Source organism: Dreissena polymorpha, chromosome 4 (assembly GCF_020536995.1).
Source record: "Dreissena polymorpha isolate Duluth1 chromosome 4, UMN_Dpol_1.0, whole genome shotgun sequence".
In the NCBI taxonomy this organism is placed as follows: domain Eukaryota; kingdom Metazoa; phylum Mollusca; class Bivalvia; order Myida; family Dreissenidae; genus Dreissena; species Dreissena polymorpha.
The window spans coordinates 121,443,489-121,461,624 of NC_068358.1; the positions used below are offsets into that span (position 1 = coordinate 121,443,489).

Here is an 18,136-nt window from a genome sequence, read left to right on the forward strand (position 1 = left end):
AATAAAGGGAAGAAAGGTTGTTTTAATTTGCAAACAAAATTCTGCTGAACAGAAGAAAACTCTTTTGTACATACATACAAAAAAGTTATTCAGCAACAAAAGCAAGTAAATGTGTCGCTTCCGGGGTTGACTTGCTCTGTATAAACTTCACTGAAGTAAACAATATTTGAATGTTTATACCATACATTTTTTTTCATTAATTGTATTAATTGTAGTTAACATTGCTTGGTTATAATCATTTTTTGGTTTAAAACAGCGGAATAAAATATAGACATTGAAACCATATATACTCGCTTTGAATTATGTGTTCAAAACACTTTGAGCTTTTCAATTTGATAGCTTGGTTGACCGATCGCTATTTTGACGAAATGACATCATCATCTTTGAATATTATGTCTGGTTAGCCTTCTGTATTAGAATTTTTCATATATAGGATGTATGAAAAGCATAAAAAATATTCTCTACTCCAGTTAGATAACACTGTTTTTATAATTAACAGATTCTCATTGTTTAGTGATCATTATTATTTTTCAAACTTAAGTTGGCAGTTCTGCGTTAAAAAAGGCTGAGATGATTTATCGTTAATAAATAGTTTAATTGTCTATTATTTATAAAGGCAATATTACATAGTTTTGGGCTTATTTACAAATCCAGACTATGGATGTAACGCATCCTTATATCAATTAAATTGATTATTTAAAAACAAATGTTACATAATTATTAAAAAACTCTTGTAATTAAAACCTTTTACTTATGTAAAAATCAATCTACACGGTTTCAAAACGTGTGTTTGGAAATGCGATTTCGAATATTCAGCCCCGCCATGATTTTATAAAGGTGATTCCTAAAATTACTACTATCTGCTAACATTTTATGAAGATCGTACCAAACAAGAATTCCTATCTTTTCAAGTTTTTTACGCTTGCACGTAAAAAGATGACAGCGCTTGTGTGCGACTGGCAGACAGGATATTGTAAATAGAACGCTATGAATGTGTCCCTAATGAGTTCAGGATTTCTTATACATACAAAGCCTGAACTCCCTAATTCTATTTCTGCTCCCGAAAGAGTTAAGTTACATTGTTTGAGAAGGGGTAACAAGGCGCTATCGTAGTAGATGAATGCAATGCTAATGAATTCCAAACATCCAATGGTGGTCCCTGAGAGCAGGTTGCATTCTCGAGACTCTGCGATGCACTGTCCCCAAACGATGTAATGAAAACGCCAATAGCTGCCTTAACCAGAATACAGTTTTTTAATTGGCATATGTGTTGCCATGATTCCACATTTGCATGTATTATTTTCATTCCATCGATGTTTAAAGTGTGCGTCACTGAAAATGAATAGACGAATAACACATATTGTTTCTGTACTTTGAGATATTACCCAATTCAAATAGCGCAGCATGAATCTTTTAAAGATCATATTAATTGCATACTTTACTTTGCGGTATGATTGGGGTATTTAAAATAAAATATATACTATTAAATGACCTCGTTGCACAAGACAAAAACATAGATTCGTTCTTGCACACACAAACTGTAGGTCATAAATTCGAGAAGTTTTACATAAGACGACGCATGTTTTATTACATTTACTTTTAGTAAATAGTTAGATGATATATATTGATAATCATATTAAGTGGTTAAAATGTTTTTCCTCGTAATAGACCTTGCATTATCTGTGAAGCAATGCTTTATGAATGCTATGTTTGTTTTGCATAATTTTGACATTTAAAAGCAAACTTGGCTATATTTCGGTAAATATTCATAGAAATCGCACTTGAATCTAGATCTAATTGAAATATAAGTTTGTTTAGAAAACTCCGTAACAACTATAAACTGATGTTGTCAAGTTTAACTAAAAAAAATAAGAATGATAAACGTTGCTCACATCTGCCGAAATAGCATGTTACGGCGTTATTGAAGTAGGTGTTCGGTTCTTACGTAAGTCCAGTTGTGTATATGGGTTTGTGATTACATTACAAAAACGAGTGAAAACAATAGACTGACATCTAGGGTAATGACTACTTTATTTACCCAGATTGATCCAGGTTGGATATCGGAGATAAGAGGATTTTGTTACACGATATTTGAACCGCAACTTATATTGTAGTTAAAATTTCATTTTCGATTTATCACATTACTTTGTTGAAAACATCTATATAAAAGCATTGAGTGTTATAAAATGAGTATAGTTTGTGGTTAACCGCCCAATATATAATATTTATTAGCGGCAGGGTCATAATTAAACAACAACAACAACTGTACACGTTTGCATGGAGAAGATATTAACTGATCTATATCAGTTTATGACCTTTTCCATATTTAGCGTATATTAAGCGAATAACATATACATGATATTTGACTGTTGGGAGGAAAATGAATTCCATCGATTAACCAAACATATTAAACACTGAAAATTTCTAATCAAGGTTTATTCGTTATGCAATACTTGCGCTTTATTTTATATTACACATATGGTAAGTCATCTTAGAACCGTCTTTGTGAACAATATTTGATTTATTTGTTTGCATTACACTTTTGGGACCTGTGTGTATTTTTATTACGCTTTGTAGGCGGCTGAAATAATTGACAACAATATAAACATATCTCATATTCACTTGCTTATTAACCGTTATTGTTATTGACTATATACCACTATCTAACAACTTTCCTCACGTTTTGTTGCCACTTTCGCATCTCCGAGATATACGAGGTCAAACTATACCAAAGGTCACTAATTGTCTCTTTTGAAAACATATAAAGATTGATTTTTGGATAACTGGATAGATTGTAGAGAAGGAAACTTCACCATGGGTATACATATCTCTACAGATTGTCTGTTTCTTTAAATGTTTGAATTTACTAAGAGTTTACAAATATACAGTTAACATGTTATCGTTTGAGAGAATAAAACATTTTCACTTAGACCTTTATCAAACCATCAAAGTACAGTTTAATGTGAAGGTTCCTTTGTTTATACCGTTGTCTGATATTCAATATGTATGTTAACCATTTTCTCTCTATAATCTCTATACTGTTATAATAATCCATTCATTTACAATAAATAAATAATAAAATTACTTAAAATCCAAAAATTACGTGAAAAGAAGTTCTTAAATAGAGCTGATCAATGATTTATATGACACTCAGCAATAATGTATGCGCTATGCATTTAGTGTTTGAAAGCCTGTCAATTTATCATTTGGCTTGATGACCAACCTTTCCGTGCTATTTCAGCCATAACATTTTCGTCTTTGTCGGTTGTGGTTCGTATTCGGATGATAAATCACGTAAGAAATGGTGTGTATTTTACCGCTTCTTTTATTAAATTCGTCAAACACGACATGTTAATTTACGATGTTTTTTTCATAAGAATTGATATATAAGACGTAAAACACCAAGTTTAAAACCGATATTGTTGTTTGACGTGATCTTTTTAAATAAATAGTTTTAATTTTGGTTATGACTTTTCCATGTGACGATTCCCGAAATGTATAGTATATATCTCTCATTTTCTTAATTGTTTTCTACCGTTTACATTTAAGACCAATCTTTATACATGTGGTTGTAAAAAAACACTTTAAACTTTAGTTTAGAAAATGTTTGTTCGCTAGTGGCATCGACCGGCGCATTTGTTCAATTTCCCCCTTTTGGTTGCATGTCAGGGTGCTTGTCTTTTGCACTTTCTAAACAATCATACATCAAAAACCACCATGTGGCGTTGAGCATTGTGGATGATTCAGAAGAAAACAATAACTTTATATCGGCATTTTAACTGCGAAATTTGACGCGAAGATCAAGCGTTCTGGCCTTTCTACTATTGCTTATAGATCGGCCCGAGTAAACCGAGGCAGTCCGATTGTGGCTCACTGATCTCGAGGTCTCCGAATATTTGATGAGGTGCATGGTAGACAACGAGATACGGACTCTTTGCTTTTAGTATGAGTATCATAAACTATCCTGATAATTTCATGTACTGAAAACATTTTGGAACTGGTTCGAGAAACACGAACATCATTTACATTTTCTTTTGTTCAGAACAAACAAATATTTGTCACCATTGTTATTTCCTTAGCTATTGCAAATGGCCTGTACGTGTTGTGCGAATCTACTTTGTGTACTTTATAACCATGTAACGCATTCTTTGAGAAAAAACACTCACTGTAAAAGTGCGCCATGTAATATATCATTTCGTTGTCGTCTGCAACATTGTTGAATCTTCAAGCCGGCGTGTGTTAATGGGGCAATACAACATTCGGCAGCCGACACCTAAATCATGTGACAATAATGATGTCATTGCCTGGAGGTGGTGAAACCAAATGCCAGAGATCTGTTACTGTTTTTATAATGTGTAACAGAATCATTCCAGTTTTCATAATAAAACAGTTTCAGATATATCCTCCAAATATTCAGGTTTCTAATAAAAGCATGACCATTCCGCTGGGTCTCGATATATTTGAATAATTTACTATATCTCCCCACTCAAAAAAGCCTACAGCTAGATCGTGGTTCATGATAATAGCTTGTAATTTACTGTCACCTGAAAATAAGAAATGCGTTTAATTACATTTACTGCCGTATGGTATTTATTACATTCTGGTGCTTAAAGTGTGTTGTATTATTTTCAAAAGATTGTTTAAGCGCATGTCAGTTATTCCCATGAGATGACTATCGATGCATTAAATTGCATGTATAACACGTTATCAATAAGTAATTAATACTGCAATGCCTTTGCTTAAATATATCCACGAATATGACCGTTTATGGCAAGAAAAGTACACGTAATATTGAATGTAAAAGATCCACTTTATCAATAAAAAATATAACAAGCAACGTTTATAATCACAATATGGCACCAGAAAATGGTGGTATTGGCACTGATTTGACCAGTAAAGTTAGCCGTTATCTAAATACAATTCAAAATATAAAAGAACTCTAACCAATGTTGACTTCAAGTATAAACTATAATATTATCGTCTACAACCCTTACATATCATTTTACTTTGACAAAGTGGCTTTCGTCTGAAAAAATCTTATAGTGTAAATCATTATTTGTAAAACACTGCTCGTCTAAAATCTTGCATTTGTTTGTGTGTTTTTTATTTACAATATATACACATTGTAGAAACTTTACAGGTTTGGAGTATGTATTGATCATCAATTTTTGTGAACGTTATTAAAATTTATAATGTTTGACAATAGTCACAAGTCACAGTAGCCAAAACAGTTTCAACAATATTCTCTTGGATAGCACCTGAGCTATTGAAGTAATTTGATTTAACTTGGCCATAGAAATAAACAGGGCGTGTATTAAGCATAAGCATTCTGGCGAAATATATGTAGTTCGAATTATTTAATGGCAAGTTCAAAATATAAGGTGATCTTGGTTTTGTTTGTGCTATAGTGTTATGTTGTCAATAATATGCACAATTTAATAATTGAATTTGTTTAATAATCAGCTTGACCTTGATTGAGGAAGAGAACAATGTATAGATCCACTTTTATGATGTATTATGCAGAAAGGCCCATGTGTTGGTACTATGTCTTCAAAATATATAATGGAACAAACGTACAATAAGGTTTGCAACTCAAGTTGATACATGATTACGTTTACGCACCATACCTAACGTTCTTCATTTGAATAACACAATATCACACATATTTTAGGAGATATGTAAATTTTATGTGTTCAATAACATGCACGATCCAGTACACCCAATGAGTGTCATTTATACACAATCAATTGTTTTAGCGTCATTTACGTTAACGTTAACTAACGAATATCCCATCGGTATATATAGAGTTGGTATTTCGTTAGTCCAACTTGTTGACGCTCTCAAATATTAAGCTACTGGTTATATGGGTAATATTTGGAGCGTACAACGGCTGAAGCATTCAAACAATGTTGGACTGTTTTTCTTCTTTGTCTTTATTGTTGCGCAAGGATTTTGTGCGCAACATTCAAGCCCCGATAGCATTCATTTAATATCAACGGATTGCGATGTTTACATGCCTGTGTAGATAATTCATTTCTCGATAATGTTCCGTAAAAATTATGTAATGACACTTTGAATTTTGCACGCCTGAGCAATTTAAATCCAACCACTATTCCAATTTTCAATATCTCTCGATTCGCTCGCTGTGTAGATATAAATCGATAACATGGCCTCGATGTAAAGCATCTGGTTTAAATGTGGAAGACTAAACGATGTAAAATACAGTTTGCGTTCGTCTGTTGTGGTGCAGAGCGTTATATAGTAAACCGATGTTATTATACTTTTCTGGATCAATTAAGCATTGTTTTTTTTTCTAAAGTGACAATTAAAAAGTTCTGAAATAAATTACATCTTTTATTTTTATACTGTACATTAATAATATTGAAAGAGATCGTACAGTATACCGTCCTATGTAACGTGGAAAGTATGTACATAAAACAACACAGACAGAGGTGCGAAAAAGACATGCATAAAAAGTTGCTGAAACTGAGAAGAGTGAAAAGAAACTGCACCATATCTGTTTTGAACATATGCTTATTAAATCGACAAAGATGAGCATACAAGATCTAGTTAGGTAAAAGTCGGTGTTAAAAGCTCATGTTAAATAAAATTACGCGTACACGTTACACCGTAATGCCTTCTTCTGACTGGTTGATATTTAAATCTGTTTCATAATATGGCAAGAGGTCAGTGATATTGTTGCGAAAAGCAGAAGTTTAACTGAAGAATTTATGCCTTTCTAACTTCAATTCGACGATATTTGAGGTAAAAATGGACTTCTGAACTAAAACTGAATGAGTTGGTAATGTTATTTTGCAATTTTAAGCAAATTAATAAAAATTTAAACTTTCTGGTGTCCACCACATAATGGGTCCTTCACCGATAAGACGTTCCAAAGAATTTAGCCCATATAAAAAGTATCTATAAATTCTTTGCGCGTCTTATAAATAAGGCTAGTATATCGAATGTGTGAACTGTCGTATGGCCCCAGTGTACACGCGTTTCCGATGACATTGTGGCGTAAAATTGATGTAATATAAGTACATGAATATATATTTAAAAAAAATCTGTTTAAATATATGAATTTCAGTGCGATTGCCATATGGTCCATCAAAGTAGTCCACATTAACTTACATAGCATGTTCAGACCGAGGTTAGAAAACTATTGAACCGATTATGGTCGTATCGTATTTGCTATGCGTTCCACTTTTATATAAGACGAAGGCCGTTTGTTGTTGTAAGTTGTATGCCGTTTGAATACCGTTTTTCTTTAAGCATATCAGTACTACATAAAAACCTCTGCAAACTTTATGTTGCAATTTTTAAACATTTAAGCAGTGCCATAATATTGGGTTCACGTAAGTTATTGATACTGAGAGATGGAAGCTTCGATGACAATGGAATGGAACGCATTAACATTCATGTTTCGCATGCAAAACAATGAACGAAGAAATACCGTTTAAGGCAGCATGTTTTGTCTCAATAGCGTCCTCCAGGGAAGAAAACTTTAAAAACAAGGAATCTGGAGAGTTCAACCGGCTATTGGTGACTAGCATCGCCTGTTTAACGGCAATTAACACTGCATTCATCTATAACGATAGCGCTTTGTTAACCTTCTCAAACATTGTAACTATATTCCTCAGAGAGTCGAGGCAGCATAAGCGAGAAAAGAATTTGAATATTTTAAATTCGGAACATGAAGGGATACATGAATACCGTCTCATTTACATGATCATGTCACTTTTTGTTAAACATGGCAGTCCGGTGCTTCTTAAGTGTTACCACAAGAGGTTTAAATGTAACATATAAGATGTATTTAGCGCGTGTCTTTAATATTAATATAGCGAAGTGGGTATTTATAGTTTTATCTACACGGAAATGCAATAAATACTTTAGTTTTGGTATTAAACGTGCGTTTAAGTGTTTTCCCACATCATGACATATCTGAAATTTAATAAATACTTTATTACGCTGCTGTTAGTTATCAAATAAACAGATTGCTGCATAAGGATATCTTTCAAATGGTATTTGTTGAATATAAAAGTCGTTTTCTGACATTGAGTATGTCGATCAAAAGATTTTCATACAATACATTAATTGTTTATACTTCAAATAAATAACCTTATATAACATAACGTTACTATAAAAAGTAACACATTGACGGGGTGATTTTGATCTGCCCAGCAAGTATGCTCATGTCAGCGCAACCTCGCTTCACTTTATTGAAGCTGTAGAATGCAATTTGTAAATCTTTATGAGCACAAACATGAACATAAGAAATCGGATACACACATTTTTTAACTGTTGCCAAGACTTACTCGACGTTACGAATGATGCGCTCTTAAAGCTCTAAATAGCACAACGAAAGTACAGATTATTTTAATCAAAAGAGCGATACACATGCATATAACCCTACATAGACTCAAGGTCTTGATAACACGACCGAGATATCAATGAAACCATATAGCTCTATACATTTAGCAGGCTATAACTGGAAAAAGACGAGTCATCCACGTCACGATTCACGATTTCTTACAAATATACAAACCAATACATGTTTTATTACTATTCATTACACCAAGACAGTGAGAATCTCTTTTGAGGTTACTTGTCCTGTTATACTAAGATTAAGCGATCATCTGAAGAACATTTCAATAAAGTGCTGCATTGAAAACATTTTGGAACTGGTACGAGAAACACGAACCATATTTACGTTTTCTTTTGTTCAGAACACACAAATGTTTGTCACCATTGTTATTTCCTTACTTATTGCAAATGGTCTGTACGTGATGTGCGAATCTTCTTTATGAACTTTAAAACCACGTAACGCATTCTTTAAGACAAAAACACTCACTGTAAAAGTGCGCCATGTAATATATATTTTCGTTGTCGTCTGAAACATTGTTAAATCTTCAAGCCGGCGTGTGTTAATGGGGCAATACCACAATCGGACAAGCCGACATCTAAATCATGAGACCATAATGATGTCATTGCCTGGAGGTGGTGAAACCAAATGCCAGAGATTTGTTACTTTATTTATAATGTGTTACAGAATCACTCCAGTTTGCATAATAAAACAGTTTAAGATATATGCTCCAAAATATTAGGGTTCCTGATAAAAGCATGACCATTACGATGGGTCTCGATATAGTTAAATAATTTACTATATCTCCCCACGCAAAATAGTCCGCAGCTGGATTGTGGTTCATTATAATAGCTTGTAATTTACTGTCACTTGAAATTGAGACATGTGTTTGGTCACATTTACTGCCGTATGGTATTTATAACATTCTGGTGCTTACAGTGTGTTGTATGATTTTAAAAAGATTGTATATGCCTATGTAATGTAATTCTCATGAAATGACCATCGATGTATAAATTTGTATGTATCCTACGTCCTAAATAAGCAATTAATATTGTAATGCCTTTTCTAAAATATGCCAACGAATATGAAACCGTTTATAGCCAGAAAAGTACACGTACTATTAAATGTCATAGATCCACTTGATCAATTAAAAGTATTTTTCAAACATGAGCTCCTTATCCAATCATTGGGATAAGATCTAAAGCAGAAACATATTAAGTTAGACATGAGCAGTTGACCGTTTTATTTGCTCGTGCTAACTGATAAAAGATGTACTCTGGCAATTATATTGCATTGTGAAAATGATTAATAAAAAGAGCGATAACATGTACTTCTTTATGCACTGTAAATTTCGAAGTTAATGAGGCCCTTCAGTTCTTGAGGTTTCATTTTGTGAGAAGCCGAATTGAATCCCTACACACCAACCTATTATATTATATTCTTTCTTAAGATCGAACATTTTTATAAAGTGCTGCCATTTTTGTTTTACTAAAAGTAATTCAGTTTTGTTTAATTGTGTTCTGTGGGCAAACCGGAGTTTTTGGATGAACCCCAACTGTCCAGTTTGGCGAACACCAACCAAACTCAAATGCTCTGCGAGTAGGAATCAAAACATTTACTGCTTATTCTTTCACGTGTAGGTCGCATGTAATGGCAACATGCGGGTAACAATTTCGGCTGACGAAACTAGATTAATGGTAACTTGATGACTTAAGTTAAAATTACTGCATATTATGTTCGTAAAATAACGCGGTAGTGATTTATAATGCGCCATATAATAAAGAAAAATATATCAAAATTTCAGCATTGGGTAAAACCATGAAATATAAAAGTTCTCTTAGAGGACAGTTTGTTTAAACAAATGATTGAAGTTAAAATGTTCAATGGGATGTCTTTTATCAAAAACAAGAGGATCCTAAAACACGCTCATCATAATACTCGAGACATTGGTTTGGGGCTATATAATTCCTTTGCATGTTTATATAAACAAGGGCCTTGTCCTTTAAGAGAAGAAAAATTGTAGGTAGTTTTTGCTCATTAAGTCTTAATTTACAAACAGATGCTGCAAACTGCAAGTTATATATCAACGCCCTGGGTCTGGTTGTTGGATAGCATATTTCATTAGTTATTTTTCTGAAAGTCCGTATTAAAATGTGACCCCTGTTCGTATTCAGCTTGTACACAAGAAGCATAATTTGAGACAATATCTTCGAGTTGTGTATCCCCCTTAGTAATATGGTTGTTAATATGTACATCGCAAATAGAAATGTAGCGTAGATGTACTTAGCAGATAGATCGTGTATATTTGTTTCCTTCCTGGATAATGTGTGTAATTTGCCTCACTTTAAACAGAAATATAATTCATTGTGTTACAACAATAGCTAATAAATTGATATTGTCGCGAAAGAGTTTTATATGCTATGATAAATCGGAAAACAGTAAGTTTCGTAAATCATCATTTAGTTGGTATATTTCTACGGATCGATCGCTATGTTTCACGTAAGTTTAAACCTTTAACATAAATTATTTTAAAAGCTCCCTTCGTTAGTCGCCATAAGGTAATCTGTTGACTTTGAAGCTGAACACAAATCCATTTTGGTCATTTAGTGTGAAGTCACGTTAAAATAATAACTGTGGTTAATCAATCTGATTCGCTGTGTAATGAAAGTCGGCATAATACATGTATAAAAAAAAGCTATGTGTTTGGTAGAAAGTTAACATATTGCTTAAAAATAACTTCGAAATGCGAGCCAATAGCAGCGAATTGTGTATCCTCAATAGTAAAACGGTTGTGTAGATGTAAATCGCAAATAGAAGTGGAGCATAAACGTACATGACAAATAGATAGAGGATATATGTTTGCTTTCGGGATAATGTATGTAATTTGCTTTACTTTGCACGGGCAAATAATTCATGGTATTACAACAATAGCAAACACAGTGCTATTTTCACGAAGAAGCTTAAAATGCCGAGTGGAATTGGAACAAACATAAGTTTCTTAAATCATCATTTAGTTGGTATATTACTAAGGCTCACTAGTTTTCACGATTTTTAAAATCAGTAACAGACATGCAATTAAAGAGTCATTTTAACATTGTAACAATGATAAATTGTAAAAATACATCATTTACAGATCTATTTTCAAAGCAGTAAGTTATATTTCTATGAGTTGTCTTGATGCCTATTTTTGTTTGTCGGTCAATATTAATGTCTTATCATATGTTTTGCATTCAAAACATCCAAACATAAATAGGGGTGCACGAGGCAAAGACAGCACTGTATAATCCATTAAAAGGTTCTTTTATTTGAATAAAAGGTAATAAAAGGTATTATAAAACGTCATTTACAACTCGTTACTGTTTTTTCCTATACCGTATGTGTTTGTATGTCAGAGTTTATTTACAGGTAATCGCTGAGTCTCCACGACTACTTTTTGTGCTAATATCCCTATGTTTAATAGACTGTCCTTGACGATAAAATTATGTAAAAGAGAAAACGTCAACCCTTTGTTAACCTAGCCCTTTCTTTTTTAATGTTTTTATTATTGTTACCATATAAGTAACGTTGTAGACGTTTAAAGCCCGTGGTATTTGCTTAGTGATGTATATTTTAGTAAGTTTGTTAAGAAATCAAAATTTAATAGGAATGTTGGATCCCAATAAGTATTTACCTTGGTTTTAAAATAAAATGTGTTGGGGTTGCTTCTGGCTTTTTCAATAGCACTATGAGCGTTTTATGCTCGAATCGAATTGATCCGAGCAAACCTGTTACCATAGTATCTGACTATATGACTATTACGACGATCAGTATTGTGTTTATTGGAAAGTAGGTCATGTTTACTCCATGGTAATGCTATGCTTATTATCTAACGCGACACATAATTGTGTTTACGGTTTATAAGAAGGTTTATCGATTGTTTAAGAAGTCGCTTAGGAGACACTACTTATAAAACAAGCGAATCTACATAGAAAATAACTATATCAACCAATCAGCATGGCTGATAATATGAAAAACATTGTATATGATACAGATAACTACAGAGAGCTAAGTCTAGCCAGTGTTTTGTCAAATAATTGCCGATTAAAATGCAATTTTTGCTGAAATAATACATATTTACATATATATTTACATATAAAACATATGTGTTGCTAATTATATTAAAAATATTTAGACGTACCGTAATTACTCTTAGTTTTCGGACACTTACAAATAGATCTTTTTTTTTCGTTTTCGAAAATTTAGATGCGAAAAATATTCAAAAACTACAGGTGTCCGAAATTAAGAGACACACATTAAGGTGTCTGAAAATTATAATTATATTAAACTAAGTGCAATAAATCAATGTTCACTCATTTTCTTGTGATTAACTCTTCATTTTCTGCTTAAAAACATAAATACAACATCACAGCTTTGCTAACTCTTGCCTTAAATGATATAGAACAAACCAATAAAGACAGAGAACATTCTGCTTCCTTAATAAGTTAATAGGATGACACTTTTTCAAATGCTGTTTGGTGAACCCAGTATTGTCTACCGGTATACATTGTTATTTACCCAATTACGCGAATGTAATGGTCCATTGCTTTCAGGCATGCATCTGCAAGGTTTTATGATCTCAATCCGTTTGTTAAATTCATGATCGAAGTGTCACAAGATAAATGAAAACAGGACCGAAGTCTGTAGAAATGCGAGGTTTACTGTTTACCTTCCGAAAATTATTCCAAGACTTTTATTATGGACGAAACCCCGAATATCCGAAAATTTAGAGTCACGAAAATAATTTTTTTTGCAAAAAAGACGGTGCCCGAAAACTTAGAGTAATTACGGTATGCATTAAAATCGTCGATACTACGGATACACACGCTATTTTAAGTGGCACTGTACAACGAAATGGAAATGCCGATTAGTTTTCATAAACAAGGTGAAAACATTAATTTATAAGACAAAATTTTATATTGGAAGAGGTTTTTGAAAAGGAATATTCATATGTATAACTTCTTATCTTCTCTTTTTAGTTTTAGATGTCAATCTAATTTATTTGGAAAGGCAACCCGAAAAACAAAATGGCTGTAAGCTGTACATTGCATGTACTCCTGTGTCTAAGGGCAAAGTCTGTTATAAATAGGACCATTTACATAGATACATTACAACATCGTTTTTTATCTCATCTTAACAAAGGATTGAATAATAAATCAAGCCAATGAATACGCATTCCACGTGCAAATTGAGATAAATGCAAAATGTGCTGACACAGATACACAAATATTTGCATCAATTTACACAGGACGATTAAAATCGGGAAGTGGTTGCATCAGTGTTAAATCAAAGTTCAGGCTTATTTATATAGCGTACCGTTCGTTTTATGAAGTAAAATAATATTTACGTGTGTCATATTCCAAATAATAATCTTCTTATCAATGTCGCAAAGTAAACGTCAATGTATCAATCACTTCCAGGAGATTGATTTATTAATATATACCGGGCACAGGCCTAACATTGTAATCCGGAATTTTCGAGAAGTTGGTTTTGTCTAAGTTTATGCTCGCGCTTATAGAAATGAATTGGAACAATCAAAGTGAAAATAATTTTGAATTCCTGATACACATGCGTCTATTCGACTGGGTAGTTCCATATATTTTGATTTTTTGTTGGCAATAATGAATTGAAAAACGTACACACCTTCCCGGTAAAGTAAAATGATATCCGCGTCAAATGACATCGTTGTTTAGGAGTATGGTGTTTTTTACCCGGAAACGAAATACATTTGCATACACAATTTATTTTTGGATTTGAGTTCATTGCCAAATAAATAATGATCTCTTTAGATTATGATACGCTTTCCAAAACATATAATTTCAAAACAGTTTAATATGCACCACCCATTTCTGCGTATTAAGTGTAAATAATAAACATATCTGTCCCAGATATAGCACAACTATTTGCATATATTATTACAAAATCATAGCGCGAAATACGTAATAATCAAATTGGTCGAATGAATCACAATGGCTCAATTGATGTTAACCAATATTCACTTACAACCATAATGATTGATCTGGTGCATGTTTTAATTACCACCCATTTCGTTCCACCAAGTTTAGTTTAACGTACGTTTAATTACCATCAAAATGATTTATATGACGGCTCTTCTTTTTAATTTATTCACACGCGTGCTATAAAAGTGTCCAACGTGCTATGGTAACTCATATAGTCAAAAGGACCTCTAACACTATCCGTTGTGTCTACTCATTGGATTCAGGATGAATGCCGCGGTGATTATTGCTTTCTGTCTTCTTGGAGCCGGTAAAATCACCTTTTAGTATTATTTTGACTATTATTGCTTAGCTCTATATATAGTCCATTGCATTGGTTTAAATATTTCAAATGAATAAAGCATATTTGAACGTTCATTTTAATGTTCAATGTACCTATATAATGATGATAATAAAATCGTGCAACATGTAAAACAATTGAGAGAAAATAACGGTTCTAAATTTGAAATAAAAATCAAAAAGGGCCTACTTATTAATATCGTATAATAACATTAAGTTTGATTAGCGTCTTTTTAGTAGTTTTCGCAATATTTAGAAAACCCGTGTGTTTTTATATTCCCACACGGCATATTAAAAATTAAAGCACCATTAGGAAATAACGTCATTGTAAACACATTGTTCCACAATAGGGAAATAAAGTGAGGTATCATCATTTTTATAGCACATACTATTTTTCCACAGTTTCTTCTTTCCAAAAGAACTTCGGTGGTTATGGCCATGGGCAAGGAGTGTATGGGGGCAGTGGCGGTTATGGTCTGGGGGGTGGAGCATTCGGCGCTGGTGGAGGTGTTGGTGTTGGATTAGGTGCAGTTGGTTTCGGGCCTGGATTTGGCTATGGCGGTGGAGTAGTTGTTGGCTCTGCAAACGGACTTGTAACAGTTAGCGTGAAAGGTAGAGTTTGTTTCATTCATTATTTGTATTTTTAGTACCTTTTCATTTATTGTTAAATCAACATTTGTTTATAATTTGTAATGCTTTATGTCCTCATTGTACCATAATAAATATTTTATCATCTAACTATTTATATCATGATGATTCATCTGCTGTTTTGTCCAATATGTTACCGTCAGTTGAAGGGAATGGATTGAATCTACATGATGTTGAAACTATATATTTTGTTAATCTTTATAAAAGTTGTTTTAAAACATCACACATATATAACGCACTTAAAATTACATAACAATGTTATATAAAGAAGTTTTTCTTGATAAGAATTGTTAATCTTTAACGTTACACAAAGACATAATATGGCGTAAACTTTCGCGCTCATTTGCTGCATAGACGCTATAATTTAATAGTTAATGTGCAGAATCGAAATAAATCAACGAATGAATAACACGATTTATATAATGTTACTTGTTCAAAACCGGCTTACTCTATCGGCCAGTAAAAAATTGTATTTCAGGTTTGAACTAGTCCAAATATATCACCGTATTGCACAAACCATTGTTAAATAACATAATATCATTAAACTTTTTTATTATTAGCTTTGGCTAGCTACTGCCCATGTGCGAAGACGTGCAAGGGGTACCGCGGCGTTTGCCCATTATGCAAAGAATTCTGCTGCAGTAAATCACCGTTTTAAAAACAGCGTGCAAATAATTGGTATGTACCTCTCTTAATTCAATAAATATATTACACGACATCAGTACATGTATTGGTAAGACATTGGATTTTCAATGTTAAATACATCTGATACCAACAATATATTGTCCTTCATTAACTGTCTATCTTCTTTCAGATGACGATCCGGCATTGGAACCAACGGACTTCAAATACAAATGTTAATTACACGTGGCGTAGAAAACATCATTCAAAAGATAAATATGTTATTGTTTGATTCTTTAACGCTGCGTCTAATAAGTGCTCTCCATTTATTAAAAGTACAATATTCTTTGGCGTCTGTGCAATTTCGAGCTTAAACCAATGAGAAGGAAAACATGTTTATGCGCAGTCTCAAACATGATTTTCTTTTCAAAACGATTACACTTGTGGAAAACCTAATTTAAACATATTTTCAATTTGTACAACGATATTTATATAGTCCAAGTGTATCCCAATACTAAACAAAAAAGAAGGGAGTTAATCGTCAACATTAAAATATGATCGTTGTTGTTGTTTTTTCAATACTAAACATTAAAAATTATTACCAGTGACTGCAAGAGAACATAAATATACAACACGGGTTTTAAAATGAAGTGTGTACAACTTTTAGTTCAACTTCGTACAATAGTATTTATTGCCTGATGAAAGCAATAACCCATACAAAACATTCGCATACAACAGTGACAAAATGTTGCATAGTAAGCCACTTCAATCATGTACTAATCGCATCAATAGAAACGAGAGCGACGATGGCGCTGAAAGCATAGTTGCAAAATACAGGGAAGTTGCTGCTGAAGTAAATGTTAAGGTAAAAAAATACTTAATAGTTTCCTTATATGTTTCGATGTAAAAGCGACAACTTTGAGCGAAAATAAATATACATTTTGCACATAGAGACCCTCATAACCATACCTTTTCTTGACGGGCATTCTTAGCTGAATCGATTTAAGCAATAAAAAAGATATGTCATGTTCAAACCAAAAAAGATTTAGACTCAAATCAAAATCGACTGTTTTTGCGCCTTTTTTTCGGCCGTTTTCTAGTGGATTGTAACCTTTTGCAGTGCCATTTTTTACTTTAATCTCCAACTTTATCCTATTTCAGGGATTTAGTAGTGAACACCTATGCTTACCCTATCAATATCTCCAAACGATAAAACCAGAACAACAGTCTAAAGTGTATAACATGCCTTCGAGGAAAATATGATGATTTGTTTAGAGAGTACAGCCCTTCATGACTCGATTATTTAGTATATTGTAACCTTAACGATTTCTGACATCACGAGTCGCACCCCTTGTTGTTGCTTCCAAAATGTTATTTTTTTAGAAACGGGGTTTCCAAATAGTGACGAATTTGAATGGTTACAAAATGACATAACTATGAAAATAAATACGTATAATTACATTATTTTACGCATACCATTATGCAACAATCCGTTTTCTTTTCCGACTTAATACATTTACAGCTTTCCATTTAATATTTTACAGACACAACATTCGTCCAGAATTCGCGCAAATCCATTAAATCCGATGCCACATTTAACCCGTTAGCTCTACTCGTAACGTTTATTTCTGGCTCAAAGTAAATCAATTAAACTTCAATTAACACATTTCTATTACTTTCAAACTCTACTTCATCAAATCCATAGAAAGACAGGTCAGAATCCATGTCATAAATCAGAAAACATTCATCGTACTCCGCCATTTTTTACACATTTTCAAAGAATAAAAGTGCTTTATGCCCCACTTCCTGCTGAGAATATGTTAATTTCTATTTATAATTAACCGATGAAATGTTACATATCCTTAAACCAGGGCCTTATGAATTCAGTTATGTAAACATTTTACCTCTCCCAGAACAGTAAACAAAGGAAATAGAAATTAGGTGTGAGGTCACTATCAACAAGAACAGAATTGTTTTACGAACAAAATTTGTTTTAGTTTCTTAGAAGGTTTTTTCACGTAAAACGGTCTTAAAAAAATTCACTAAAAACGGTGTCAGCAATATTCTTGGAAGAAAACGTTAGAAAAACGTTTCCAAAAAAATTGTAAGAATTACCATATACTATATTAAATAGATATTTCATCTGACTTTTGATCAGGTAAGGCTTCAT

At 32.8% G+C, this 18,136-nt stretch overlaps 1 long non-coding RNA gene across 1 annotated transcript; it reads left to right on the forward strand.

The window, feature by feature from the left end:
- The first annotated feature begins 14,579 nt into the window (after positions 1-14,579).
- Positions 14,580-16,467, forward strand: LOC127880067 (uncharacterized). Its single transcript, XR_008049398.1, has 4 exons — positions 14,580-14,668; positions 15,100-15,309; positions 15,906-16,023; positions 16,160-16,467. It is a non-coding gene; the product is annotated as an uncharacterized LOC127880067 (long non-coding RNA).
- Positions 16,468-18,136: the final 1,669 nt, after the last annotated feature.